The 27,833-nt window shown below is 37.5% G+C and overlaps 2 protein-coding genes across 7 annotated transcripts in view; one reads left to right on the top strand and one right to left on the bottom strand.

Annotated features, from left to right (window-relative positions):
* The window catches only part of LOC138184749 (alpha-N-acetylgalactosaminidase), a 34,315-nt gene that overhangs the window by 4,761 nt on the left and 1,721 nt on the right, over nt 1-27,833 (bottom strand). The window contains exon 1 of one of the 2 annotated variants that reach the window (XM_069123017.1): nt 120-144. The exons of the other annotated variant lie outside the window; for it this stretch is intronic. The gene's annotated coding sequence lies outside the window, so the exon portion shown is untranslated. Of the gene's footprint in view, nt 1-119; nt 145-27,833 lie in introns of those variants that run through there. 2 annotated transcript variants of the gene reach the window in all.
* Nucleotides 707-27,833, top strand: part of fid (class I SAM-dependent methyltransferase fire dancer) — a 45,944-nt gene continuing 18,817 nt past the window's right edge. For 3 of the 5 annotated variants that reach the window (XM_069122982.1, XM_069122985.1, XM_069122986.1), the window contains exon 1: nt 707-1,082. The gene's annotated coding sequence lies outside the window, so the exon portion shown is untranslated. Of the gene's footprint in view, nt 1,083-23,282; nt 24,788-25,202; nt 25,646-27,833 lie in introns of those variants that run through there. The other 2 variants (XM_069122984.1, XM_069122983.1) reach the window with 2 other exon arrangements.

The following is a 27,833-nucleotide window of genomic DNA, read 5'->3' on the forward strand; positions in this document are numbered from 1 at the left end:
TTGATACTTATTATGTCATTTATATTATGTGTATCTTTGAAATCTATAGGATTACTGAATGACGATTTTAAAAGGAACTTTTAATATTCGCCTTGGTATCTTTCAATGAACACACTTACTCGTTATAGCACAATGATTTTGACACAAAACGCATGTTTTAGACACCGTGTATCGTTTATATACTTGGGAATTTGTATAGATAAGACAAATTCACACAAACAATTGTTTCGCTATCGCATAATTTGTCATATTCTGTAGATAACAAATTTTTTTATCGTGCTGTTATTTATTTCTTACGAAACGATAACGATAAGAATAATATTTGAATTTGTTTTTTTTCATTTATATAGCAAATAAAGTATATTTATTTTTAAACTTTTCTAAATATATATCGAGAGGTTGATAAATCATTGCAAACACAATACGCGGTAGTTTATGAAAGTGAGAAAAATAATACCATAGATGCTAAAAAAATAAAACTTCGTATACTACATACTTTTGCGTATTATATACATTCCGTATATTTTTGCTTTTTTAAGTTTCCCATAAATGTGTAAAAATCCGCAGTCTAACAACAATATTTTTCAAATTATTGGATGATTACGCGAGCGAGGTTCGAATGTGGCGCCGCGGCGCGTCACACCCCCAAATTATTTATTATCTATCTCACTCGCGCTATGCCTTTCTTTGTTTAACCTCTTCCTTGTTCCCGTTCGGTCGTTCCCAACCCCCAACAATCCCGCAGCCACCGTCTAACGCGGGGCTGCTGGAGGGACAGTCGGTTTTACCTTGTAAACGAAAACGTGCTCGCCGCACTCCGGTCGCGCAAATTTTTCTCGTGTCGCGTGTCGAACGTCAATCGAACCGCTTATCAAACGGTTCATCGGTTTAATCCTGCCGATGCGACATGTCATGTGAGTAACTCGTCGCGCGTTTCTGACGTGTTATGGCGTGGAAGTGGTGGCGAACCATTGCAGTGGCATCGTTCTCGTCCGACGACACCGGGATATATTACCGCATTGACGATCAACTGTGTTGAGCCTCCATGGGAACATGAAGATACCACCCCTGTCATGACCCAGGTACGCGTACATCTTCTGATTTTTCATCCTTCGTCAATGTATGCCGTTGCTTGCCAGATTTCGTAACAAGGGTTGAGTTTTATTTCGTTAGGTGTTTTTCTTTTTCGCGATTCGATGCTACATTGCAAATATATCAGGCATACAAGCTTCATTAAACGATTAATAAAATGTTTCGATATCTAAGATCGACGTTGATTAGTTTGGTTTTCGATGGATGTCACAGTGACGTTTCAAATGTCATGTTGACAGATTTAACGAAGAAATGTGTTTTAAAAAGGTGTTCAGTTAATCTTTAGATTATAAAAATTCATGGTATTTTAGGTCAGCTAATTTAAAGAAACTTTTTATGGTTAGTAATTATGTAGATCGTGTGGTAGGATGCATCTGCAATCTGTTGGTGCATCACATAGCGTATAGGGGCATCTAGGAAGTGTTTCACGAGATCAGTGACTCAGGGATGGTGTATTTCTGTCTATTATTTTCGTTGAATTCGAGCAATAGTCGGAGCTCGATGTTGTGCGTTATCGTAAAGGGGCTGGGCGTTCTTTTGAATGGTAGATTTCGGTGCCATTGACGCGCAAGGAACTCGGACAAATCGCATGAATGGGTAATGGCGGCACCCCAGGACAATAATTTTAGGTAGTGACATAAGTACGTATAGCGCTGCGATCGTTCCATTGATCTGTGTTACATCGAAGTCCACATTTCCTGAGTCTAGTAAAACGTTTTGCAAATTTCCATTTTGCTTTACAATCTATGTATGGTTCAACTTTATGCTCGATAAAAATAACGCAAACCTTTTTACAATTTTATAAAGTTATACCGGCAGTATATCAATATCGAAGTAAGAATAAAATAGTTACTGTTTCAGGTTATATTTGTGCTTTTCGATCGTCCAAAAATTTCTTAAGTTTGGAAGAATTATGAAAAAGTTGTTAATGCACAAGAATTTCCCGTTTCATTCTCTTTGCCGAAGTTTCTCTTGAATTTTTTCGTTTGTTGAAACGAGAGCGAGATTGGGACGTGAAAATTCGTAGCCGGTTTAACAATTACTATCGGTCAATTTGTCAACTGCGTAAAAGTTGGTCGCATTTGCTTGCAGTCATGAGCGTCCACCTTGAATTACTTTTTATTACAGCGCTGCGCGTGTGTGATGTACGTAGCACACGTATGACGTATGACTTTAACGTGGTACGTAATTCCTGTGTACTACGCGAACCATGTAAATTATTCAGAAGTAAAAGTAGCTTAAATATGGACGTATCGTTCATACTGGCAGAGTAATAGCGACCGTTCAACATGAATCGAACGATATTCTTTTACGCAGGAATTCAACAATTATATAAAATTCTTCTTCGTATCCGTATACTAACAATCTATTTAACTTGCGGAATATGCATTAAGAGGTTCGCCCTGAGTATTCTTGCAAAAGAATCTGCTATTCATTTTTTTCTATCATGATCCGGTTCTGTTCTACACTTTTTCCATGGATGATTTTGCTATGTTCGTATGTATGATACGTATTAAAATTCGAACTGTGGCGTTTATGTGTAATCGAATATGGAGAAAAATACTTGATAGCTGGACAAATAAGTGGCGTTATGCGCGATGACGTTCTTCGTTCGTAGCCCATTTCGGCTCACTATTTACCATATTTTATCTAGGGCGGCGCGGGTAAATCGATACGCGCTACTTTCATTCATGGCTGCTTCCCCTCACACGGCTAGCACGTTGCCTCTGCGTACCACCACTGACGAGCAACCTCCACAACCCCTTATCCCCACTATCGGTGCCACCACCACTATTTTGCCCATTAGTAGCTATCTCTGTTGCAGTGATTCTCAAATTCCTTCTCCTTTCTTGGTAGAATTCCTTCTCCTTGGCGCTTGATGACGTCATGGAGTTTAGTCCTACGTTGTACTTATATATACGTATATATTCATGTATAGAAAGATCAATGTATAGAAATCGACGATTATAAGTATACAGAAAAGTTGATAATTTTTTTTATAAATGAACTAATCTATTGTATATACTATTATTCAATTAATTTATATACCGTCGTGCATTTATAAGAAAACTATCAGCTTCTTTATATTACTCGTAGTTCATCATAATTATAAATTAACGAATTTCTAAGAAATAATTATAAATTTAAAAATAGGATTTAAAACGATTTTTAAAATTTGAATGCTTAAACATTTGAATGATCATTTGAAGATTCAAAAATGGAATAATCATTATGGAAAGTGAATTTAAAAGTTGTTTCGTGGAAATGAAATTGGAAAAAGAAAGGCACATCGTCTTTTCAGAATTTAATGGAAATGTCTTATTTATGATTTTCACGAAGCCGATTCGGTCGGTTTGAAAATGCAACTTTGTTAACAAGCTGTTAGAAGCTTGCGAAGCCAGCGAATCGGGTCATTACCACGCGGTAATTTGTCAAATTACCTTTACGAACCAGGCGTGCTATGGATCGTAACGTTTCGCACATAAACTTTTAGTCTTTGCTATGTTAAGTGTACGTAGTTCGTAGATTTTCACAGGCAATTTTCTTCAAGAAGAAATTAGAAACAAACCTCCGAGTTGACTAGAAATTAGATTAACTTTGAAAGTTCGAGCAATCGGAGTTTCAGATGTTCGATTACTTGAGAATTCCAAAAATTTGATAATTCGTGAACCGAAAATTTGTGAAACCAAAAATTTCCGAGATTTAAGAACTAAAAGATTTCAAGATTCAACGATTGAGATTATCCAAATTTTGTTGAAGTAAAAAATTTGAAAATTTGCGAATTGAAACATTTAGTAATTTGAAAGTTAAAGAATTTGAGAAATTGAGAATTTGAGATTCTAATGTCTCTCTAATTTCTGCAACCTTCTTCTAGACATAAATTCTGTGAATAAGTTTTCTTTAAGCAATAATTCTCTGTCAATGGAAATTTTCTCTGGTAGCGTCCCATCGTGACGATTCCTAGTCACGAGCCTGTTTAATATTATTCGAAGGTATTCAGAGAATCACACGGGCGGACAGTACGACCGAGATTATAGATTACATTTGCAGATTCTATTTGCATACTAGGTTAAGAAGGGCTTCTGTTAGTCTGTGTTCAATATCGTATCACGACTGAAAAGAATTATCCTTCGGTAGGAAATCTCGTTCTCTTCGATTGTCTCTTCTCTTCCTTTTTTTCTTTGCGTTTATCGTTTATCCGAACGATATACGTAACAGGTAGCTTTCAATAGGGCTAGGCATTTAAACATCAGCTTTCAACTGAAACGTAGCGCAGAGAAATAAGAGGTACTTATAATGCTAATGGAATAATCCGATGCTTCTTCGCGAATTAGATTAAATCCGAGATTCCAAGTATTTCGAGTGTTCTCGTTAATCCCTTATTCTCTGTATCGATGTTCAAATAATTTAGTAGGTCGTTTACGAGCCAAATTATAAATAATTCTTGGCGATCAATATTTAACAATATTAATTATTTACTCCAATCGATCATATATTAACTTAATAATTATAATATAATTAGTAAGCGTGTAAATTAATTTGTTTAATTCACTCTAGTTTTAGTAATCATTTGTAGTTCAAATATCGTTTCGTCTTATTTTTAGTTTCACCTGCATAATTTCACGCGAGATAGCCGAATATAATAGAGATTATATTTTTAATTAAGTTTATATTACCTGACTTATAAAAGGAATTTCATTTCGTTTAAAATTAGTAAATTGCTAGTTTTTCACCAATTCGTATAGTAACGAAATGAGTAATAAAAGTGAATTGATAGTTGTATCCACTCGGTAAAGTACAAAGTAGCAAGTTGAGAATCAATGTTCTGCTACCATGTTGATATCACTACCACGTTTACCACCTACGGGATCATCCTCGTTGGCGCATGGTTGCAAGAACTTTCCAGCACCACCTCCGTTACCATCGCTACTAACGATGAAGATGATGATCTCGTGATTTCAAAGCTTGATTCTCTCGTATATAATTTTCAATAGCTTCCGACAGTTTATTAGCGATAAAAACACATTATTCAAACGTGTAGCATATTTTAGTTGGATTATAGGTAAAATATATCAATAGAAAAATTAATCCAGAAAATCAGATTATCATCTAGTATTATTTATCGATACAGTAAAATTATAGAACGCTGCCAAACTCTCAACGACGAATTCGTAGAGTGTTAGAAGACTCTATGAGCCAAAGCTGTCTTACAACTCACTCTTCGCGATATTATTTTCGAATGATTAGAAAGTCTGTAATATCTGCACATCGTACTGACACATGTATATTATAAAACGAATAACAGACATAGTTCTAGATATAGTGAAAGAAATACGAAGAAAGACAGTGTTTCATTTCCATCTGAATAAACCTTTTGAGACTTATACATATGCATCGAGCTTTTGTTTAACCGAGGTCACGTACGTGTACGATATTTCTCTCGCAGATTTCAAAACATTTTCCAATATCATCTGTCTTCTCCGACGCTTATAAATACACTCTGAACAGATATAAACGAAACATAAGAGAAATAATTATTCCTTGCCTCGATCCTCCTATGTTTCTCCTATTTCTTATCTCCCAATCACGCGTTTAATAACTTTTTCTTCTACTTCTCGTCTCATATTGAACAACGATAAGACGTCTAATTTCACTTGTGTCTAATGTTATTACGCTTTTTAATCGTGACATTTTTAAGTGATATTGACATTTAAGAGATTGCTGCGGTCAGTTTGATGCTCCTTTAAAGAGTTCAAATAAATAATATGGTTACGTATGGACGAACAACGTGTTTTCTGTAACGAACGTAATCTTCTCTAGGGATTGATATAAGTCATGCCAGGAAGTTGGTTCGAAGCCATCGCTATACACCATATCGCATCGCCGGGCTACCCCCACTATTCGCTATCGTCACCACGTCACTGCTGACGTCCCTTTACACCCTCGCAGCCGAGTATTTCAATCGTTCGTGGCTGGCTGAGTCTTCCACCCACCCATTCTCCCACCCTTCGCTCACCCTTGCCCTGACCCTTCTTCGTCTCTGTTTCCTCGTCATCGGATTACCACCCTCTATTTCCCTTTCTCTCTCTCTCTCTCTCTCTCTCTTTTATACGTTAGCTATCCCCTTCTCTGACTGAGTCGTACACGCGATTCACCAACGCTCTCTGTCTTCCTATTTTTAGAACAGTCCGCGCGGAATAAACGGCCCCATAACCACCCTGTTCTCGCTGGCTGCACGGGGGTAGAATCGACCGTTGAAACTTTGATTTTACTTCTACGGAAGTTTAGTAGTTGAATTATTGGGGCGGATCAGTTAAGCGAGGGGAAAAAGCAACGATCGAGATATAACGAACTTGAACTACTTAGGGTAGAATTCCAGTTACAGTGGAATCCGCTTATTACGATCGCTCTGGCATTTCTTGCAACTCTCGATAAGAACAACCGGCTGATAACACAGAAATACACAGAATATACAGAGGATGGAAAGTATCCATTGTCGAATTCGATTTATTACCAACGATTACGATATCTGTACAATTTATATCTTTCGCGAAAATAATGTAACAAATTTATTTGAAAAAGATATCAAGTCGCAACTTCTACGCGTTGTGACTCCTGAATGTAATTCTCGTAGTTACAACGCATTTCGAAGTTCGTCGCTCTATGTAACGCGTGAAAGATACGAGATAAGATAGGAAAGGTACGAATAAGAAAGATACGAGATAAGGAGAAAAGGTGAACTCTTGTCCTTTCTCTCTTATCTATTGCTCAAGTGTCATGTTCGATATCAGCAGCCGTAGTTTGATTACAACAGGCGGATTGTTTTTAACTGTTTTCACTTCTAATTTCGCTTTTACCTAATTTTAACTAATTTCCTTTTGGAATCCACTCATTATCATAATAATAGGCGATTAACGACGTTATCCGTGATTATAATAACCAGATGACCAGTTCACTGATTCTTCCCACTGTCTATAATTTGTTGTTGTTATAGCAAACGATAAGCCAAGTTTCGTTTCAACAAATAGAATTCGTGTTTTTCGTGTTGGTATCTTGGAGTTCGTATTTTGTGAATGAACGACGCGTGGGGAAGGTGTTCCGTTAAGGTTGGTCAGGTTTCTTTAATCTGATCTCTTGGTTTCCGTAAGAGCAAGAACCACGTGCGAGGGCAAGATACGGTCAGAATATAACAATTAGCAATATAGCAATTTGAATCGAAAATTCAAACTTCAGATCGAGATAGAGATGACGTCATCAAACACTTTTCGTATTTCGGTTATTAATTGTGATTCGTTTCTACCGAAGTGATAACGATCTATTACAATATTACTGGAAATAAGAATCCCTGGCTGAAAAATATCTTACCGAAAGAAATCGCACGCAGAAAGACAAATTTGTTTCTCAGTGCGCATCACGCATACTTTTGAACTAACTTCTTCATGAAAGCAATCGTATTGAGCGTTGCATCTTGTTACTCGCACATCTGTATTTACATTGGAAGGGGGGCGGATCTGGTGGGTAGTTTGCAATTCCGAATCGATTTTATCGTATCGCTATAATAACAGTACGTGCGTGCGTGAATCAGTTATAAATATAGAGTTGCCGTGTTCAAAGATTTCTCGAATGACCCTCGTGTTATATGTTAACTGCGTTCCTCCTTCTTTTCCTTTTTTCTATTCTCGTAGGGCCATTGCGTGGGCGTAACATTCGAGGGCGTAATACGTTCGTAATATATCGCAAAGGGGGTGTTGGAAAAGAAAGACACGATAGAACACGAAATTAAGGATAATAAATGTGAAACGATCCGTTTATCAAGTTTACCAAGTTTAGTTAACTATACATGATTCGCAAGATTTGTCTGACTTAAAAGAAAAAAAAAAAAAAAGAAAAATGTATTGCCATTCACCACGAAAAAGAAAAGAAAGAAACCAACCTCTCCATCCAGGATATACTTCCGTTTATAGAGATAGGTTTTATAAAGCTACAATATTTCATTTTTTCGATCGTTTATTCAGTCGCGATCACGAGTCGAATCGAGTTGCAGACTTTAATCTCGTCTTGAAACACTCTCCTATTGTGCCTGGTGGGTCCGATTAGAAAGGATACTAGACATTTTTCCTGTCGATTCAATATGCTCGCGGCCACGATGAAAATCTGATTGCGAGGCTCGCCGTGTGTCTAGTTACAGCAGTGTCACCGCTTCCGTCTTTTCATACTTTCTATCGTATCATCTCGTTTCGTGGTTTTCGTCTACAGCTTGGAACAAGTACGCCGTGATGTTGAATCGAACGTAAAATTAACCATCGTCGGTTGGAACTGGGTAATTTTGGGGAGGAAAAGGGGACCATTAAGGAGGATGATCATCGTTAAAGATTGGATTTACCAGACAGGAAATTGAGATTATCGGGAATAGATTAGATTGCTTTGTCGAATTGTTCCTCGATCACTTTCTACTTTACAGTCTCCGTTGGTTGAAATTGAAGTTACCGATCGATTTAGTCAATTAATTAATTTAATTAGCCACCGATCAAGTTATCGATGTAGTTCCCGTTACCTTTTCGTATTTCCAGGTATTATTTTATTTTTCATTCTCAGCTAGCGAAGCATTCATGTGGAAACTCGTAGATCAACGAGTGATTAAATATGGATATTTTTATTTTTTATTATACCAGCTCGGAGAATTATTTTTTAATACTCAGTTTTACATCTCGCATATTTTTGAATTTTTGATTAAGCGTCCAGGCAAATGAAATTCGATCAAAAATCGTGGAAATTCGTTTCTAAAGCAAATCGGCGAGTAATAAAATTGATAAACAAGCTCAGTGGAAAGTACTTAAGAGTAAAATTTCCAATTCCACGGTACGATCTCTCGTTCCTGCCTCGCAATTAATTTTCTACCGAGCATCCAGACTAATTAAATTTAATTATTAATCGTGGGAAATGAGTTTCAAAATTCGTTTCTAAATAAATTCGACGATCAGATAGTCGCTATTCGTGAACTAGAAGAGATACAGGGAGAACGATCGGACTATATCGTAACTATGGTCTGAGAGTGGAGAACAGTAGAACACGAGCGTTCGTGATCAGCCACATTGAAAGTGCCTCGCCTATAAAGGTCAATTCTCCTGCTTTGAAATTAATATCTTGAGCGAAGAAACGTAGCTCGTTGGCCCATAAAGCCAGCCTTTTTTCGACCAATTTCAACATTCAGTCAAAGGCAACCTACATACCTCTGTACAATTTCAAAGTGAAATTTTCTTGTTTCGCTTGTTTGTCGCTTGACTCGGCTATACAGAGTTTCACGATTTCAAAGTGGCTTCGAGGAACAAAGTGGAGGAAGACAATAGGCACTGCCATATTTGGGACGTTGAATATCTGAAAAATCTGTTCGGAGAAAGACGTATAGATTGCTAGAAATTTTGTTACGCAACGAATATATCGGATCGTGAATTAATTTTGTATTATGACTTGCTACCAAATCTCAACTCCTTAGTATGTATAGTAATGTATAAGTAATGATAGATTTAATTAAATAAGCAACCATTAGACAATTTAACTAGATAGAAAATTATTCGTTTATTTCCTATGAAAGTATTGGTATTTATTTTGTACGAAAGATCAAAGCCATGTTATTTCTATTCGACACTGGAAATACAGCAAAATTGTTCTCTAAATCGATCGGTTTATATTCTTTGTTATTTTATTACACCATCAGAAGATTAAATAACATTATCTGTGATACTGATAAAATCGCTTCGACGTCAAAGCTTGCACGTTGAATTGGAACGAACGAATTGGCAGGAATTTAAGATAGCGAGCGTCTAAAATTTCAGTCACATCGCGTGAGTCATTAGTCGTTCTTGTAAAATGTACAGTCTTCAATTCACCTCGCTATTTCATGCTATAATTTGCCATCTCGCTATACGTACATAGTATGAGCTACTATAGAATATGAAGTCTCATTAGTTAGTTTCATCGCTCGTTTACCAATGGAGAAAGTGATGTTACGAGCGATTACTCTTCTTTATGCCATCGAACCGTACAAGACAGGGTTTGCTACAATCTGCCAGTTAACGCACGTTAAAGACGATAATTAAGATCGTTCGAGTAACAGCTTCTCGAGTTGTATGAAGACGTGGTTCATTCTTTGCGAAGAATACAAATTCTACTGGAATCATTCCAGCGTTTCAATAGATATGTTTTATGAACGAAAGCAAATTCGATGTTACAAATATGGGAAATTACGCGTATAAGAATCGTATAATCCGCATGAATGCCAAAATGCTGGAAGTTATCACTCGAGCGTTATTAAAATCGTTGTACAATATTTTAGATTTTAGATCGAGGTCGAATGCGTTGCGTTACATTCGTGATTGTCTCGTAATTGGAGGAGTTTTCAACATTTGAAGGTCGTCATTATGCTTCATTTCTCTTTTTTCATTTAATATGGAATCGCGTGATTTTCTGTACGTGCAACGGCAGGAAAGACAAAAACAAGGCCCGTGCAATCAAGGTTATTCTGCCAATTAAGTAATTGCTCGTGATTTCGTTAAGCTTAATCTGTCCCTCGTACGATTATCAGCAAATAATCTTGGCTGGATAGTGCAGCAACTCTGCACCGTATTTGTGCACTTACATTTCCAAATGTAGACAAGATATTCATCTTAAAAATGAAATCGCAACCAGATATTTAACATTTAAAAGTGCAACAGTTTGAAAAAGTTAAAGAGAGTCGTTAACGATTTTCCATTATATTTATCTCAGGCACGCGTACTTCACTTCTCTAAATTACCTCTTACAATTTATTTTTCTAAAAAAAAAAAAAATAAATAAATAAATAAGAAAAAGATAAATCGGTCAGCAATGTTCTTTGATCCTACTTTATCTGTATATGTATACGATTAAAGTTCCCGAGTCTCTTCCTACAGTTCTCTTTCATAAGCAACGTAAGACAAAGAAAATCAGAAAATATCGCGATGATACCAACGCTATATAACATCGTGTACGCCTAATATTCCCGAAGAAGCAGAATCGATCCCAAAACATCGATCCTTGAACGTTATATAGGCCGAGGACATTCTTTTCCGAGAACGAAAGCAGTTTTTAGAGAGCGATCTATTCTTGCGCGTGAGCCGAATAGCGCCAGAGAAATTGTAATAATCTGCCGCCAAGTGTACCAACTGAAACAAAAAGGAGGCTCTACATCAATCGTGCAACGTTAAAGCAACTGCGTTTCAACGTTAGAAATAGCAGCGGGTATTTTTCAAGGTTCAAAACCGTTCCTCGTTGTTCCATCGATAAACGCCAACTAAATTAATTCGAGTGACTCTCATCCTACGCGGATTTTATTTTTCCTTCTTTTTTTTTAACATAACGAGTTATGACACGTGGAAAATGTCATGATCGAAATGTCCACCGGTATTTTTTTTCTGCCCCACGGTCAGTTAAGATCATTTTTCTGAGAAATTCCATCCTTTGTCCTTCGTCCAACGTGTTTTCGCGTTTCTTCGCCGCGGTTTATTAATAGTTGTAACGTCCACCGTGAAGTTTTTGTCGCACCACTCACGCAGACGACGTAGAAAAACATAGCGGACGTGGATCTCGTTTGGTGCATCGATGCATTCTTGAAGATTCGAGGGGCAGCCTGACGCGTACAGTTCATCTTGACATTGAATTTCAATCAGCCTGGATCGTTGGCGAATTTGGAAATTTCAATTTCAATGTTTTGCCTCGCATGTGCTTATTTGGATATTTTTACTGAAATATTTAACATCGAACGTGTAAATTGGAGAATTTCGACTCTTTAAACTTTGCATTTTAAACGTCGATCGATCGAAATAAATGAGACTTATTTCTCCATTCGACTGTATATTTCGTAAAATATGCCAATATAACGTACTTTTATTCTAACGTTGCCAAATTTTAATAGAATTCCAGACGAGTCGCGCGTTACGTAAGAGATCGAAAGAGGGGAAGCTTTAATGAAGATTTCGTCTTATATATCTATCGTGTTCTGAAATTTATTGCAAAAGATTAAACGAGATTTAGTACGGATTTTAGAAGTCTGTTTTTAATGCAAATGAGAGAAAAAGATGTTACGACCTGACGAAAGAAACGGCTACTCACAGGCACGTGTTTCTCTTTTCCATATTTAAGTTGATGCTGTTAAATAACGATCAACCGTCTGCTGAATTCTGTATCAATGTTTGCAACACGCCTTAAAAATTCCAATGTATATCGTAATTTAGAAATTCAAAGTTGAAGATTTGAATTTAATTCCGATTCATTCGAATTGCAAAAAATTATGTTTCCAGCCAACGTATGCTATTTTCAATAAGAAGATATTTTCTAGAAAGAAGTCTCTCTCTAATTAATTCTGTTACTAGTCATTAGACGAAATACGAAGGAACAAGAATGCACAGAATCTGCAGAAATATATGAAATATCCGAGATAAATCACTCGTTACAATATCTACGCATAATAAGTGACAAAAACTATCTATGTTCTATGTATCTATGTTTGATCTCCTTAGTTACGTTTATGAAAATATGAAATTGCATAAACATTTGTAATCTCCTAATCTGCAATATCCAGCCCTTAGATTAACATTTACGTATCGAAGCTTCAGAGGCTATAGTTTATATAAACAGAAAGAAATAATCAAGCTTCTTACGAAATTATTTTCTCCAGTGTAAAAAGATTGGATACTGTATCTAGCACGTTGCAAATTAGAAACGATCCACGAAGTATACCGTCATCTTTAGCAAATCTCATCTTCGTCGTCAGCCTTCAAAGTCAGCCGTAAATACACCGTTGTTAACCATAAAAATCCTACAAAGGAGGACGAAAACATCAGCGTCCGATCTTTTGTGACCCACTTGGTAGTGTCCTTGCACCTGCGATGGAATGTGGGTCGAGTCGAGCGCCTCGTCTGGATCCCTTCGAAATTCAATTGCCATTCGTTATTCCTCGGCTAATAACTATCCTACACGATGATTCCTTGTAGCCTCACCTCAGACAGCAACGAAACCAAGATCGAGGAAACGGAACGAAAAGAAAAAGGAAAAAGGGAGGATCAGGCTATCACTTCCCGCTAGGCCACCGCTTTACACCACTTTCACGGGTTCAACATACGTACTAATAATTTGTCATCCTCTCAGAATTTTCAATTCTACGTTCGTGCCTCGAAAAGAAGAAAATATTTATTTATTTTTTCGACCTGACAGCCTGGAAAAAGAAATTGGCTTACGTATACGTGTACGTAACTGCCATTCATTTCCATGTGGATCTTAGCGGGTGCAAACATCTATCCACACTCCCACCCCGTACATATATATCCTCTCTTACACCTGGTGCTACAAGTTAAACATATATCCTTATTTCTGTTCATCTATATACGTTATTTTTTCACCTAATCTGTCGTATACTATCATACATCTATCTTCGGCTTACAATTAGTTCCTTGCCTATCTCCAGAATCTTCTTCCAGAATCCTGGCATTCTCGTAACGATAATAAAAGTAAGTGATTTCTATGACTTCTTTTTCAGGCTGACTACTAGTTACGCGGGGTCACTGGACTTTCTTGGGACGTAGATAGTGTTGAATACAAATCTAATTTTTTTATTTCACTCGTTTATTTCGTTTATCGTATGTTATTCAACTTCTGTGATTATCTTTGACGATGTAATCATTGTTGGCGTGCAGCATAGCATCTGCCACATCAGAGGCATCGGAATGCAAAATTTAAGAAATTTCACGAAGATATTTACCTCCCGAAAAAGTTCTACTCCCATGTAACCAGTGGCTGATGCAAAAAAAATGGTCTAGAAAAATCTTTCGCTGTTGTTGTTGTTATAGGAGAATTCCCTCTTCGAGCAGCCTCTTATCATCGTCTCAATTTTTTACGAGCATAACGCGTGTACGCGTTCCAAGATGCTAATATTCCTGAAAGGGTTCACTTGCTGTTTACCGTTTGTTCAGCTGCTCGTTCAGGTTTCTAGAACTGGAATCTGATTCCACGTTTCTCGCGTTTCGATGCAATTATTCCATCTGCCGATACACTGGGTGACCGTGCTTACAAGCGAAAGTCCAGTCCATTCTTCGCTTGTAGTTCGTTCGAGACGCTCCACCGCCCTCGTCATTCTCGTTCTCTCCTTTCCCACACCTCGCATTCGCCTTGCCTGCGGTGCATGTTTGTTTATTTAAACGAAAAGCAGAATAAATGCCTTTGCTATATGAGACGACAAAGCAGGAGAAAGTTACTGTTAACATATGCACATATGTTACATATGGGTTTAAAGGCATAAGAATAAGTTAAAGTATACTTCCAGCGAGTGTTTTAAGGCTTCTAAGGGGACTAAGGTTTGTCCTGGTAGATTTACCGTCGCGTGGGAGAAGTTGGTACGATTTAGCACACGATTAGAGCAATTAAAATAACTATAAGTTGCGCGGTCTTGATTACATATAATTAGACAACGGATTGTTACGCATTCGTAGGTAATTTAAAGATGTAAATATGTAGAGAATTCGCTTGATTGCGACTATAGCAATTATTAGCGTTGCGCCTCCGACCAGCAGAATAACAATTAGTCTGTGAACATTTATAGGAAATAAAAGGTAATAAAGATACCAAACAAAGCACGGAATATGCAAAAATACGTGAGGCATCGAAAGTGAATTATTGCTTATAATATCTATATAAATCTATGTAAATTTTATAAAATATCTACAGTCTAATGATTATATATATATTTCTTATTATTATTTTGAAATATGTACAGTGCTGTCTTGTTAGTAAGTGGCCACGGGACGTGACCTTATCTGGCCAATTATAGAGGGAGATATTTCTAGGAAATTCCAAGTATTTCTCTCTTCTGGTGTGATTCACATTATACCTTCACCCTCTTGCACGTTAATTTACCAACCAATATCAGAATATTAACAAGCTGATAAATTACAGACTACATTTCTCTTAAATTTTATAATTTCGTATCAAATCTTCTCGACTAGGTGACTCGTAAAAATCATTATCCCTGTCAGTAAATTTGATAGCATCTTAATAGAGAATCTGCTAATACCAATGAAATATTGCTATTATTAAATCGATCGTGCAAAGGAGCTCCGATATATCTTTTCATTCAAGGTACATAATTTCGAAGGACGCTTTCACAAAATTTATTTCAAGAACAGACGGGGATAGAGACAGACAGTTAACGAAGCAAAATCTTGGCCAATGTTTAACTCAGCGTTAACGTACTATGCTTTGTATCCAGTGTGGACGAATCCTTAATGGAACGGAGGTCCTTCGATTTTGCACGATGCAAATTCAATTTGTTCGCCATATACCGGCTGACCTAGTTCAATGGTTACTCGGATTATGCGATATGATATGTACATGCGTATAACAGTTCGTAGAAGTATACGCCCAGTTTGAAGAGAATGAGAATATCGAGCCAGAGAGAGAAAGAGAGAGAGAGAGAGAGAGAGAGAGAGAACTTATAATTTCTATTTAATTAAGATTTTCGACGAAAAGATGGGCTAACGACGAGCCAAGGATGTCCTTGAAGATTCTTCTTGATCTTGTCAATCCTGTTACGATTTATTAATTTCTGTAATATATATATATATATTTCGATTTATCTGTGATCTGTAAACAAGAAAGCTTTGTAATATTTTAAGAAGACGTTTAACATCAACGTTGATACGTGAGATGATGCGTGTCATAGAAAAACATAATTGGATCGAAATCGTAATAAAATTTCTGTTTTAAGAGAGAAGAGAATTTCCTGTAACTTCATGGTGATCCTTAATACCTTAGGTGTTCTAATAAAAAGAGGCGAGATCGAGATAAAAGAAAGACTTTGCAGAGCTACATACAGCGTACAGCTTAACATAGTTTAACAGTTTAGTACGGTATCTGCTATAGAAAGTGTTCGAGCTGGAAGAAATTGATCAGAGTTGTTGATTGATATTTAAAGAAAGGTATAGCGACTAAATTGAAGGATATCGTTTCATTTTACTGTGGCGTTGTAATTAACCGCGTCTCGTGAAACTGAAAGAAATCGCAAGATCGTGGGTGAAAGTGGCGTCGATTCTTGCGACTGTTGCGTGAACAAGCGGCCGATCGGTGAGGACAGGTCTGCTGTTCTCAAAGGTTCCTTAGTTGCATAACTTTGTAACGATCATTTACGATTACGTTTATAGTTGGACGAGCGAAATCGTTCATATTTCGTTACGATTTATTTTCACGTACGCTTTCCCTTGCCGCGTATAAATCTTCTCTCTCTTTTTTTTTTATTCAATCTAACTCTTTCACTTTGTTCCATTAACTTAAATTTTCATCCAGTTTTTTTCTATTTCGTTTTATAAATCCAATACATAACGTAACGTATGTTGTTTCATATTGTTCGATCTATTGTTTTATTTTATTAACCTAACGTTTAATCTCCATTTTATACGACCATTTCGATTTTTAATTTGGTTCTTCCATTCTGTATCGTTGATTCAATTTCTGATCTAGTTCCTTCGGTTTGTTTTATATTATATTCACAGGCGCTCACGTACAATTACGTCTTCTCATGACCTATATCTGGTTGACGTAAAATTACGTCATTCTATAAGACAGTAGAAAGATGTAAGGCAGGCAATGGGCAATTGGTAACCCGTACGAGCAATAAGATCCTCATCATGAACAATGGTATCGTAGTGGGGCAATCTGTGAGTGTAGAAACCACAGATCCCGTTGAAATAATAAGATGGCCCAGAAATGGAACGCGATGAGATGACAAACGTCAAACCTATAGAAATATTAGAGATTCATCGATATTTTTCGTTTTTCGTACAAGAATGTAACGAAACGTTGTAGATCGATGCAAATCATAAAGATCGATGAAAGGTAAATTGATGATGATTTATAAAAATTAAAAAAAAAAAAAAAAGAACAGGTATACTTACACAAGTAATAAATTTGAAGAAAATATTTGTCTACGACGAGGAATTAATTTACATAAATTATGATGAAATGATTTAGTGGTGATTTTTAAATAAACTATACATAGATAGGAACCGATTCGAAAATAAACAGTTTAGATAGAAATACATTAGAATTAGATAATCTTTTTTTCTTTTTCTTTTTTCAATTTGAAACAATAGCTAGTTACGATAACGTTTGTGATTTGTATCCCTTTGTTAATAAGACTCGGTTAAAGGCGACATAAAGTGAAACTTATTTCTCGAAACATTCTAGTTGTCAACTATTTTGGCGCCGTAAAATGGTAGCGTCTTCGAGGGTAGTGGCGTTACGACGCTTTAACGCTGCTAATAAAGTAAACTTAACGATTCCATAGCGCTTTAACGCCTGTACACTGTGATTCACTTAGAACGCGCATAATTCAGCCGCCGTGAAGGAATATTTTACTATCGCTTAATCGCGTCGAGTGTGCCGTGATTTATCGTCTGTTAAAATTGTTGCCGCTTCGCTCGGCCGAGGAAAAAAGTCTAAACACGAAGAATATTAATTTTGGTCACCTTGAATCAGCGTCGATTCAAAGGCGACAGAAAAAGGGGAAGAAAAAATGAAACAAGGAGCGACGAATCGATTCGTTTACAGGGTGACTCAGGAGATGAAAACCTTTCGAGAAAATTAGTTTGTTTTTTCAGAAAAATAATCTCGAATCGTAAATTATTTCAGCAATAATTTAATATCGTTAAACGGACAATTTGTAATTACCAGGCAGCGAATATTTATACAAATTCGCATTAAAGAGACGAAGCTTGAACAGAGATTCGTTGGAAGATCTCTTCCTGTGAATTTCTTGGAACGTTTCTGTCGTAAATATAATTTCGGAATCTGCTGCATGATTTTTTTGCTAATAGAAAAGGTTCTCGCGCTTTGAGTGTTTTACGAACTTCGAACGATCTTGAAATGTTCATTAATTTGATCGCAAAGAATGTGCTATGTACTTTGAAACGTCTTGTATAGCTAAAAATATTCTTCCAACTGCAGCAGACTGTTAGCCAAACATCAACGTCTCGTCTGTCCAATTAACGAAAGGAAGAAACAGAAAAAAGTTGACAGAATCGATCTCTGAAAGAATAAATTTACACAATATATAGAAATACATTACCGGTTAAATTATTTAATTGCCAAATCACGTTGATCCAATAGCTTTTTTCCAGTCGGTAAATAATACCTCTAGTCACAAAATTGAAAATTAAATACCGTCAGTCAATATTAGGCTGATCTTTATTCTTGCACATGTAAATATGGCGCAAAGTATTCTGAATACAGATATTACGACTTTCAAAATTCAGAAATAGCGAATAAATTATCACGAATAAGATATTGACAACGCTAATAATAAGACGTATCTTATTATATTCTACGTGTATTGCTATGCATATAATATGCACAGAGAAGCACAGAACAAGCAAGCAAACTCGAACGAACTAATAATATTCTATACGATCGTTGGAAACCACTTTAACTTTAGCTACGAATGTTTAGTCAAGAAACAGTTAATTATCTGAACCCTATTCGTTTTAATTGCACGAAAGATTTTTAATTATCGTATAAATATCATTGATAAGGAAAATTCGAGTTAAATCGTTCGAGCATCGATTGAAAAATTGCTGAACGACTGAAAAAGTGATCGGAGTAAAACGATAAATGGAAAACTGTAGGAAGGAGAAGAAAATCGGTCTCGACGTTGTGTAAATTGTAATTAGGTTAAAGTTGCAAGTCGGAGGCGTCTATTGCGTTGGAACTGGAACTCGATCGACGAAGGACGTCTATAGAAAAACGGGTAAAAAGGACCTCGATACAACTCCGTCGCGTAAATAGGTGACAAACTTGAAACTCGTCGGTGAAATCGTTCGGAAGAGACATCCCATCTCGAAACGGATCTCCGCGAGATTTCATCGATCATTTTACCGCCCTATATTTTTCTACAATTTCTACAATTTCTCACGATTGTTAACATTCGCAGAATCTTTCAACTTTATCTCTTCGTGGACGTTGAATCGTCGAGAAACCCGAGAGACTCTGTTTCCGCGATGTGAATTATGGATTATGCTATAATTACTTCTTCGTCGTAATAATTGCTAAGAATCGTAATCGATTCTCTCTCGTTGTGGAGTTTAAATTTCTCTGAGGAAATTTCGATTTCCACGGGATTTCGAATGTCTGTCCTACTTTTATTCTTCGCTTAATTTGATTTATTTATTTAACCGCGGCAGGAAAAACCACTTTGCTATCTTCGATGCAGAGGATAAAAGTATAAGTTTCAAGACAAAACAAACGTAAAATTCAGTAAGCGTGTTACAGAGTGTTTTAACGAACCGATGGATTGATCAAATAGATGAATCGTCGTATGTACAGCGTTAGAAGGAATAACTGTGCGATTTACGCAATTAAAATAGCCATATGTTATACGGTGTTGTTCAGAATGAAGCAAATTGTAATTCCTTGGACTTCTACAAGCAGCGTTTAGAGGAAACAGCTGAATCACGTTAGGTCAAGGTATTACGCCCTTGAATATCTTACAATCGAGCAGGATATCAAACATCATCCTTCTACCGCTCAGTGGCTGAAGGTTCAAGTTGCTAAGAACAACGTCGTAAATGTGAGAAAAAGGAGGCGCAGGACAGCCACGACGTTCAGCAGTGTGTCTCAGGAATTTATATATTATATTATTATAATATAATATAAATATAACATATTTATATTAATACATAAATATTTAATTATCTTATTTATCAATTATTATTTAATAATATTAATTATTTATATTATATAATAATGTATATTATATACATATTATGGTATAATTGAAAAACTTCTTTGTTTCGACAGCTTTTAAGAATCTCGATAATTGCAATTTTTGTGCGAAATCGAATTACTTTAAGTGAAATAAATATTCGAATAATTTTATTTATCATAGGAAATTTATCTTATTTAACCGTGTTCTGACGTACAAATAGATTCGTTCTCTATAAAGAAAATAATCAGAGAATTACACCGTCGATCTTGAAATCGTGTTTCAACGTGGAGCGCGTGCCTGAAACGTTTTCCGCGCTATCTTGCTCCTATCTTCTCCTTTCTCCTCGACACTTTCACTATCACCTGGAACAGCTGCGAATTCTAGCTTACTCTAGGTATTTCTATTCACTGCCTCCGGACGTAATACGCGTGGTCGTTGCTGACGAACCATTACGCACGCCTTTTGTCACAAGGAAACTTTTCAACGCGTTGTTTCTCCATAGCTGATCGACGTATAGAAAGCTTACAATTATTGGCTTGGCAACTAAGTGATTGCGGCCTTTGTCATTGGGTGGTAATGACAAAATCCGCGATCACTTAGTTGTCAACTCAATACATATCTCCGCTAAGATTGCTCGTGAATTTCATTCGAAGATTACTTACGTCACGTTTAATATATAAATCCCGTTATGGAATTATTTAAGTAGACTACATTTACGTGAAATTCACATGGAATTTACGTGGAATTACGTGGTCTCATCGGCGAGTTGTAATTTATTTCACGAATAACGTCCGTCCAGAAATCATTTCATCGTATCGTGACGGTGAAAGCGTAAATGGAGTAAAAGCGGTTTTTCTTTCAAATGCTCGGGCTATCGTAGTGAGGATCGAAGCTCGAAGCGGATTGAAGGATCGTGCATGGAAATTGCGTGCGTGTTTCGGCCAAGAGTGGCCAATACAGCGTGCGACGTTGGTCCAACGTGCGTCGTTAAATTAGTTAAACTAGCGCACCAAAATTAACCCGGTTATGTGAAAGAGGATATCGAATAAATTCAACGCGCAGCCGCGTATTGGTGGCGTCAGTATATGCGCGTATGTGTGTGTGATAGGATGTATCAGTATACGTGCGTTAGTGACACAGAGCGGAGAGGAAGAGAGGAGAAGAGGAAGAATATCATGAATGAAGAACGGAGAAAGGCACACGATCACAGGCGAGTTAAAGAAAAAGGAGAGGGGAAATAATCGAGAAATAAGATTAAGAAAAGGAAACGACCGAGTGGAAAGCTAGTATGATAAAAAATAATAGAAGACTTTACGGCGAAAGACGCGAAATCGATAAGAAAAAGAGAGTGAAATGGGAGCAACTAGGATAAAAGGAAATGTTAAGGTAAAGATCCTATGGTAACCGGTTATGTTTTGTAATAAAGCCATAATTTAGTAGAGTACTGGCAGTACAAGCCCCGGAGATTGAAACAAAAAGGGCGTCGCAAGATGAAATGGACAAAAACGAGAACGAATAAAAAGTGTAATAGAGAAGCGGACACACGTAAGGCGAAACAGGGAGTTTAGTTGATGAAATGGACAGAAGTAAGAGAGATTCATAAAGCGTAATGGTGGAACAACAGCGCAGGGTGGAAGAGGAAAGTTCTGTTGATTGGATAGGTCACGGAAATATAAGATTACAAGCAGCGGCTGAAACTGGGGACGGTTGAACCCCAATAGCAAGCAAGGTACTGTATTTGGTGGAATAAACTGGAATGAGAAGGAAGGTGACATACAGAGAATAGCAGAGTAATATTTTACTTGATAGAGCAGAGTGTGAGCTAGGAAAAGCTGCCCACAGAGGATAACAAAGAACTAGGAGCACCAGAAAGGAAGTACGTGTACCAGAATCAGAAGAACTGTAGAGAGTAACAAGTAATCACAGAAGCTGGAAGAAGATTTCGAAAAAGAGAATTTCCTTACTAGTATACGTTTCTCGCAAAGACTAACAAGAAATCGACAAGACGAAGAAGAAAGAAATTCTGTAACAATTGACAGAATTTCGATGCTGGTAACAGACAGTTCGACCACTGCATTATATGCTTGAAAATAAGAAAGAAAATCGCGTAGACGTGTCAAGACGAAGAAAGAAAGATTCTATTTCTACGGACGGCTTGAAAAAGACAGTTCGATTACTACTGTATATTTCAGAGTAAGAAGAAAAATCGCATGGATGTCAAGTCGAAGGAAGAAAGATTTTATACCTAGAGAAACACAGTTTCGATTACTACTGTGTCCTGCAAAGTGAGAAGGGTCTGTATAAAGAGTAACGTACGGAAAAAAGGAAGATCTTGATATAACATATTGTTGGTGCATTGTTGGTACAACAGAGAATCGTTCAGCTCTGTTCCATGCGAAGTTCCATTTTTCAGCATGTGTCTGCACAGGACCACGATGTCTCCGATAAAGAGGGGCAGAAACGCGTAAAGCAGAAACTGAGCGTGGGTTGGAAAGAGATCGAGTATAGGCGACAGTGAGAGAGACAGAGAAAGTAGATAGATAGAGGGAGAGAGAGAGAGAGAGAGAGAGAGAGTCAATAGCGTGGTCGAAGCGAGGGAGCGACAGAAAAGCAGAGAAACGAGGCCTCCTCCGTTCCCTTTGAAGGCTTGCTACCACCTGCTACCACCGCCGCCTCTATCGGTGGCTGTCTGTACAGAGAACAAGCGGGGGCGGCGGTGCAGCGTCACGAATGGAGAGCAGTGACGCTGTTCACGGTTCCACGGATTGATCCTGCCGTTCCCTGTTCTTGGAAACGGGCAAGTCGAGGAGAACTCGAGGAGAAGCAAAGTGTGTACCGTTTACCTTTCACGGCGGATTTTTGTGATCCGTGCACTCGTGGTGCGCCGCTGCATCGATTCCGGGGATCTGCCTCTCTGATTACACGTCGACAGTGTAACCGGCGGTTTCGCCAACCACCGATAACGTTTCCGTACGTCAGAGATCCGATCTGCCCGTTATTTCGTGCAGAATATGAGCAAAGGAACGATTCGTTGGACGAGGCAGCCTCCCTTCGATCGGTTTGCCGTTGACGTCGAAACAGGAAGACAGGCGACCGTAAAATCAAAGACGGACGATTTTGGAGCGTGAAGTTGTAAAATATATTTCCATATATAGTAGCAGATAGGAGCAAGTAGTAGGAAGGGGAAACAGATTCCAAGGAAGAGTCGTAGAAACGAGAAATTGGAAGGATTAAATAGATTCTGAGATAATAAGAAGAGACAATAGCTACGGTGAGAAACAAGTATAAAAAGAAGGAAGCTGAAATGATTAAATAGTAAAGGCAGCTATGAGAAAAGACAAAAGATCGTAGGGTGAGGATGAGTTATAAAAAAAAGGAAATATGAAAAGATTAAGTAGAAGTAGTAAGAAGAAGTAATAGAAGTAGATGTAGTAAAAATAAGTGGATTCTAGAGGGAGAAGATGCTGTGAAAAGAAGGAGGCAATTGTAATAGAAGATAAAAGATCGTAGAGGAGCCGTGGCAAAGTTATGATTTAGTAGAATACTAGTGAAAGAAACGCGAAGATTGAAATAAAAGGGGACTTTGAAGATGAAACGGAGCAAAATGAGAAGGGAATCCATAAAGTGTAATAAAGAAGCGCGGGGATTAAAGAGAAGAGTTTTTAGTTGATGAAATGATATCATACGTGTTCAATAAGGACACCGTTGAGTTGGATAAAAATCGGATTAGATTTTTTACTTGCTTGGATAAAAATTTATCTCTGTTCGATTTTAGAATCGAGAAGTTGTTTGATGTTTAATGACATCTGTTCGTCGAACTGCCGACCGAATCAGCGAATGGGTCTGTTTGAACGTTCGACAGACTTTGATCGATGTGCAGACAGTAAAATGCGAATTTATCGGTCCGCGATAAGGAGATGAAAATACTCGATGTTGATCAAATATCGGGATGTTTGTATCGAACTTTTGTAAATAGTGGATTCTTACGATGATTACGTTAGGTTAGCGACGAACCTCTGACGAAGATTTTACTGAACATTTAAAATATTGGATGAATGGAAACGCAGATCAATTAAAAATCGTCTGAAAGATGATTATTTTTTAATTTAAACCTTAACTTAAAAAAAAAAAGAAAAAAGATTGTTAGGATCATGAATTTAGTATCAACTATGAAACAATTACGAACTATTTCATTTATAAAAAGCCTTTAACGAAGATTCCATTAAACGTTTAAAAGATCAAAGGATGCGATATCAGCGTGTCTTCGATCGATTCATTTTCTCCAAAGCGCATGAAAAGGAAAGAAAAATTCGCGAAATTTATAAAGAGTTAACTGAAAACTCGTAACGCCAAAGCCCCTTTATAAATCAATTCAAAGTCGTGAAAAACCTATTAAAGAAAGATCGCTAATTCCAAGCGATCATTCGTTGCAGGTGCTAAAACATAGGATAAAAGAAAAGAAGGAAATACGCAAGATTAAGAACAATAGAATTTTTCGAAGAAAAAAGATTTTCAAAACGATCGCCTACTCATCGATGGGGAAGAGCGTCGTCGACCTGATGACGTTCCTGGACGTCTGCCAGCTGTACCTTCAAACGAAACGGAAGTCGCGGAACTTGTGCACGCTTTGGGCCATCGTCACGTTCATTCGCACGGAAGACACCGGTGAATTTCTACGTTGGTGCCGAGCGTACACAGTTCCTTATCTACGTTACAGGGACAACTATGTCAGTTCTAGCGCCAAAGAAAAGCAGAGGGTCGATAAACTGATTCTGAAGGTTCTGCAAGAGCTGTTCTATTGCGGATGCATACCACCATCCGATATCGGTCTATGAATGAAATTTTCTCACACATATTTATAAAAATGTTCTACCGTACATGGTGGATTATTTTAACGAAGATTTTCCTGCTCGGTATCTTCTTCTTGGAGATGTAAGTGTGTACGTTTGCTAATAGCCATTTTTTCCGAATTTTTCTATTTTACAAATTTTACCAATGATCAAACTCTAAATAAGAATCGCGAATCCAGAGAGAGAGAGAGAGAGAGAGAGAGAGAGAGAGAGAGAGAGAGAGAGAAAGAGAAAATGAACAGGTAAAATGTTCACGAAGGAATCGTTACACGATGATTATTATTTTATTGGTGGTAGTTTGCAACGTCTTTGTATCGCATCGTCGACGATAGACTCATTTAGACCCTTTTTGATTAAACTGTGAATGGAATTATTTCATATCGGTTACTTAAGGCCACTCCTTTTTTTAATCAATTACTTTACTAATTATTTAATTAATTAGTAAACTTACGAATTTTCCTAAGCATAGTTATTCAAAGACTACTACGTATCTTAACAAATATATACATAGATGCATAATCGTTTCATAATATTTCATAAATGAGAAACGTAGTGCTCAAGGAGGCACGATAGTTGAGTTTCGACGCTTATTGTGTTCGATGCACGATGCAAGAGCAGCGTCGCTCTCGATTGTAATCCCTCTGGAGGATCGATCTACCTGTGGATTGCTCTTTCAATTCGATGTTTCTCCCTTCTCAGCTGTTATTCTTTTCTTGCGTCGTTCTTCATGTGCTCGTGGCTCGTACAGCCACGAGCGGACGCGTCTTGCAGAATTCCTCTTTCGTTAATGGAAAGACCACTCGACCTGTTTGTGTCGTCCATGTTGACAACGAACGTCGACGACGACCATTTCGACGAGGGTCCTCCACCGTTGCCAGGAACAGAAGCTTTAGAAACGTTGTTCGAAGGAGAAGCAGTTATTGTTCGATGGTCGAGCGTGGTAAGTTTTCACTAGTGGCGCATTCACGCGAAATACGAGAGGAACAGGCTTAGCCTGTCTTGTGCAATTATGCGGTATTTCTGGGTCATAAATGGCCACAACGATTTCAATTAGGTTTATTATATCAGATTTATATTAGATTCGACTATTGGATTCTGAAATACTCGATCCTTTCGTAGTCTATATTTTACCTGATAAATATCATCGATGTGACGTTTACGATACTCGATTACATTTATTACAACCACCGTATCGGTATCGATAGAAATACCAATAACAATTATATATTATAATTCACAATTATATATATAATTAATTAACAATTATATATACATAATTATAAGTTGAGGTTTTATATCTCGGAATAGAGACACCAGAGAATGAATGTATTATAGAAATTCTTTATTCAGAAATGTTAGAACTTAGGATCTCCAGTGGTTTCTATCCTATGTGATAATGCATTGATAGATGGATTTATTACAGTGGATTAAACAGAAAACGATGATTATTTAACTTGAACTTAATGCAGTAGCGTGATATGACAACTCTCGTTTAACGATCCTTGACTCTTGTCTCTTCCAGTGGCTAAGCGAACGATCAACGGCTGCGCTGCCGAAATATATTGATGGTTGTTAGACCAATTGAAATTTTCCGACCCTTTCGGCTTGTCACCATTTGCGCTTTATCGTCGATATTGTCTGTATTTCCGCGGTACTATTGGGTTGGCAACTAAGTGATCGCGGATTTTGTCAATACCACCTAATGACAAAATCCGCAATCACTTAGTTGGCGACCCAATATAATAGAGGAACAGCTGCAAAGAGAAGAGAATCGTCGTGCCAAAAACTAAACACTAGAGAAGATGTAGAGTTTTCCTAGAAGTGAGACCCACTTGAACAGATACGATTCACGAATAACGTTCAGGTATAAAGTATTTGAACTATAACCGAGTTATTAGAGTCTCGAAGAATCTTTGGAAGCTATTAATTATTGTTACAAGTATTACGTTAATTGCTCGCCTTTCGTTAAACGAAGTACTCTAATTGCCTCGTATTCCTCTTTTCTTCGAATTCAAACACCTCTATTCAAACTCGATTGAACGTTCGCCTAAAGTTTACATGGTCGTTTATTCGAAAGAAAGTACAATTAATCTCCACTGCGATCTAATCTTCACAATGCGATCTGCTACGTTATTTCTATGTAACTGTCGTAATAAATTTAGCTGTTTTGTTGTCCGATTCGCGATTGTAGAAAATGTTACCACGCTAAGATATTTAGATGGAGACATTGCTGCAATTACGAAATCTAGAATACAGTTTCACGATCGTTCCAATCGTCGTCCTTCCTTTGGACAAACTAATATTCCACGCCTGGGGAAACTCATAGGAAAAAACAGCGTTGACTGATCGATGGATTGACGTATATGGAGCATTTCTCTTTGGACGCGATAAAACCCGATCGTATTCACAGGCAGATATACTCTCGGTATCTCGTTTTCCTCCCGTACCTTTTGTTCGGTTTGTCAAACAGCCAATTATAGATAGTCCGATCGATTTTTCAAATCAACACTCTGACGCGTTGATGATGATTCCGCTCGACGAAGTTGATTGGTAGAGAGCCGAAGAATAAGACGATTTTATCACCTGTCTTCTCTCCTCTTCTCCTCCCTCTTTTTCTCTACACATTTATGGAAAATTTAAAACCACGAAAGAACACGTAATACCGTTTATCGTTGCATCGATTATTATTAATTTTCTCAATTCTTGATTTACGATTAGACAGGATTTGAATAAAGTTTCATCCATCGGTAGCGGCGCTATGGAACGCGTAACTAAGCAAAGTCCTTGCCATACGATTCATCGATTCTCGATCATCGTCAAACCGAGGAAACCAAGGAGGAAAATAAAAAAGCAGAAAATAATACACGAGGCGATAGTAACAGGCGCAATGTCGCACATAGCGAAGAACGTCACTGCACGCGATCACGTGGCAATATCAATTTCGAGCGTCGATATCAGTTTGGAACGTACGTTTAGTCGAATACTTCCTCTTCTCTTTTTCAATGTCCAAAGCTATTGTTTCGAACTGGTTTCGCGACAGCTGTCGACCGATAATCTCGTGCGTGCAGCTCAGTTGCACTGGTCAATACGCGATTCATTAGGATGTAGGCCAACCAGCGACGATTAAT

This window comes from Bombus flavifrons, chromosome 11 (assembly GCF_040668555.2).
Source record: "Bombus flavifrons isolate JBK064 chromosome 11, iyBomFlav1_principal, whole genome shotgun sequence".
Lineage (NCBI taxonomy): Eukaryota > Metazoa > Arthropoda > Insecta > Hymenoptera > Apidae > Bombus > Bombus flavifrons.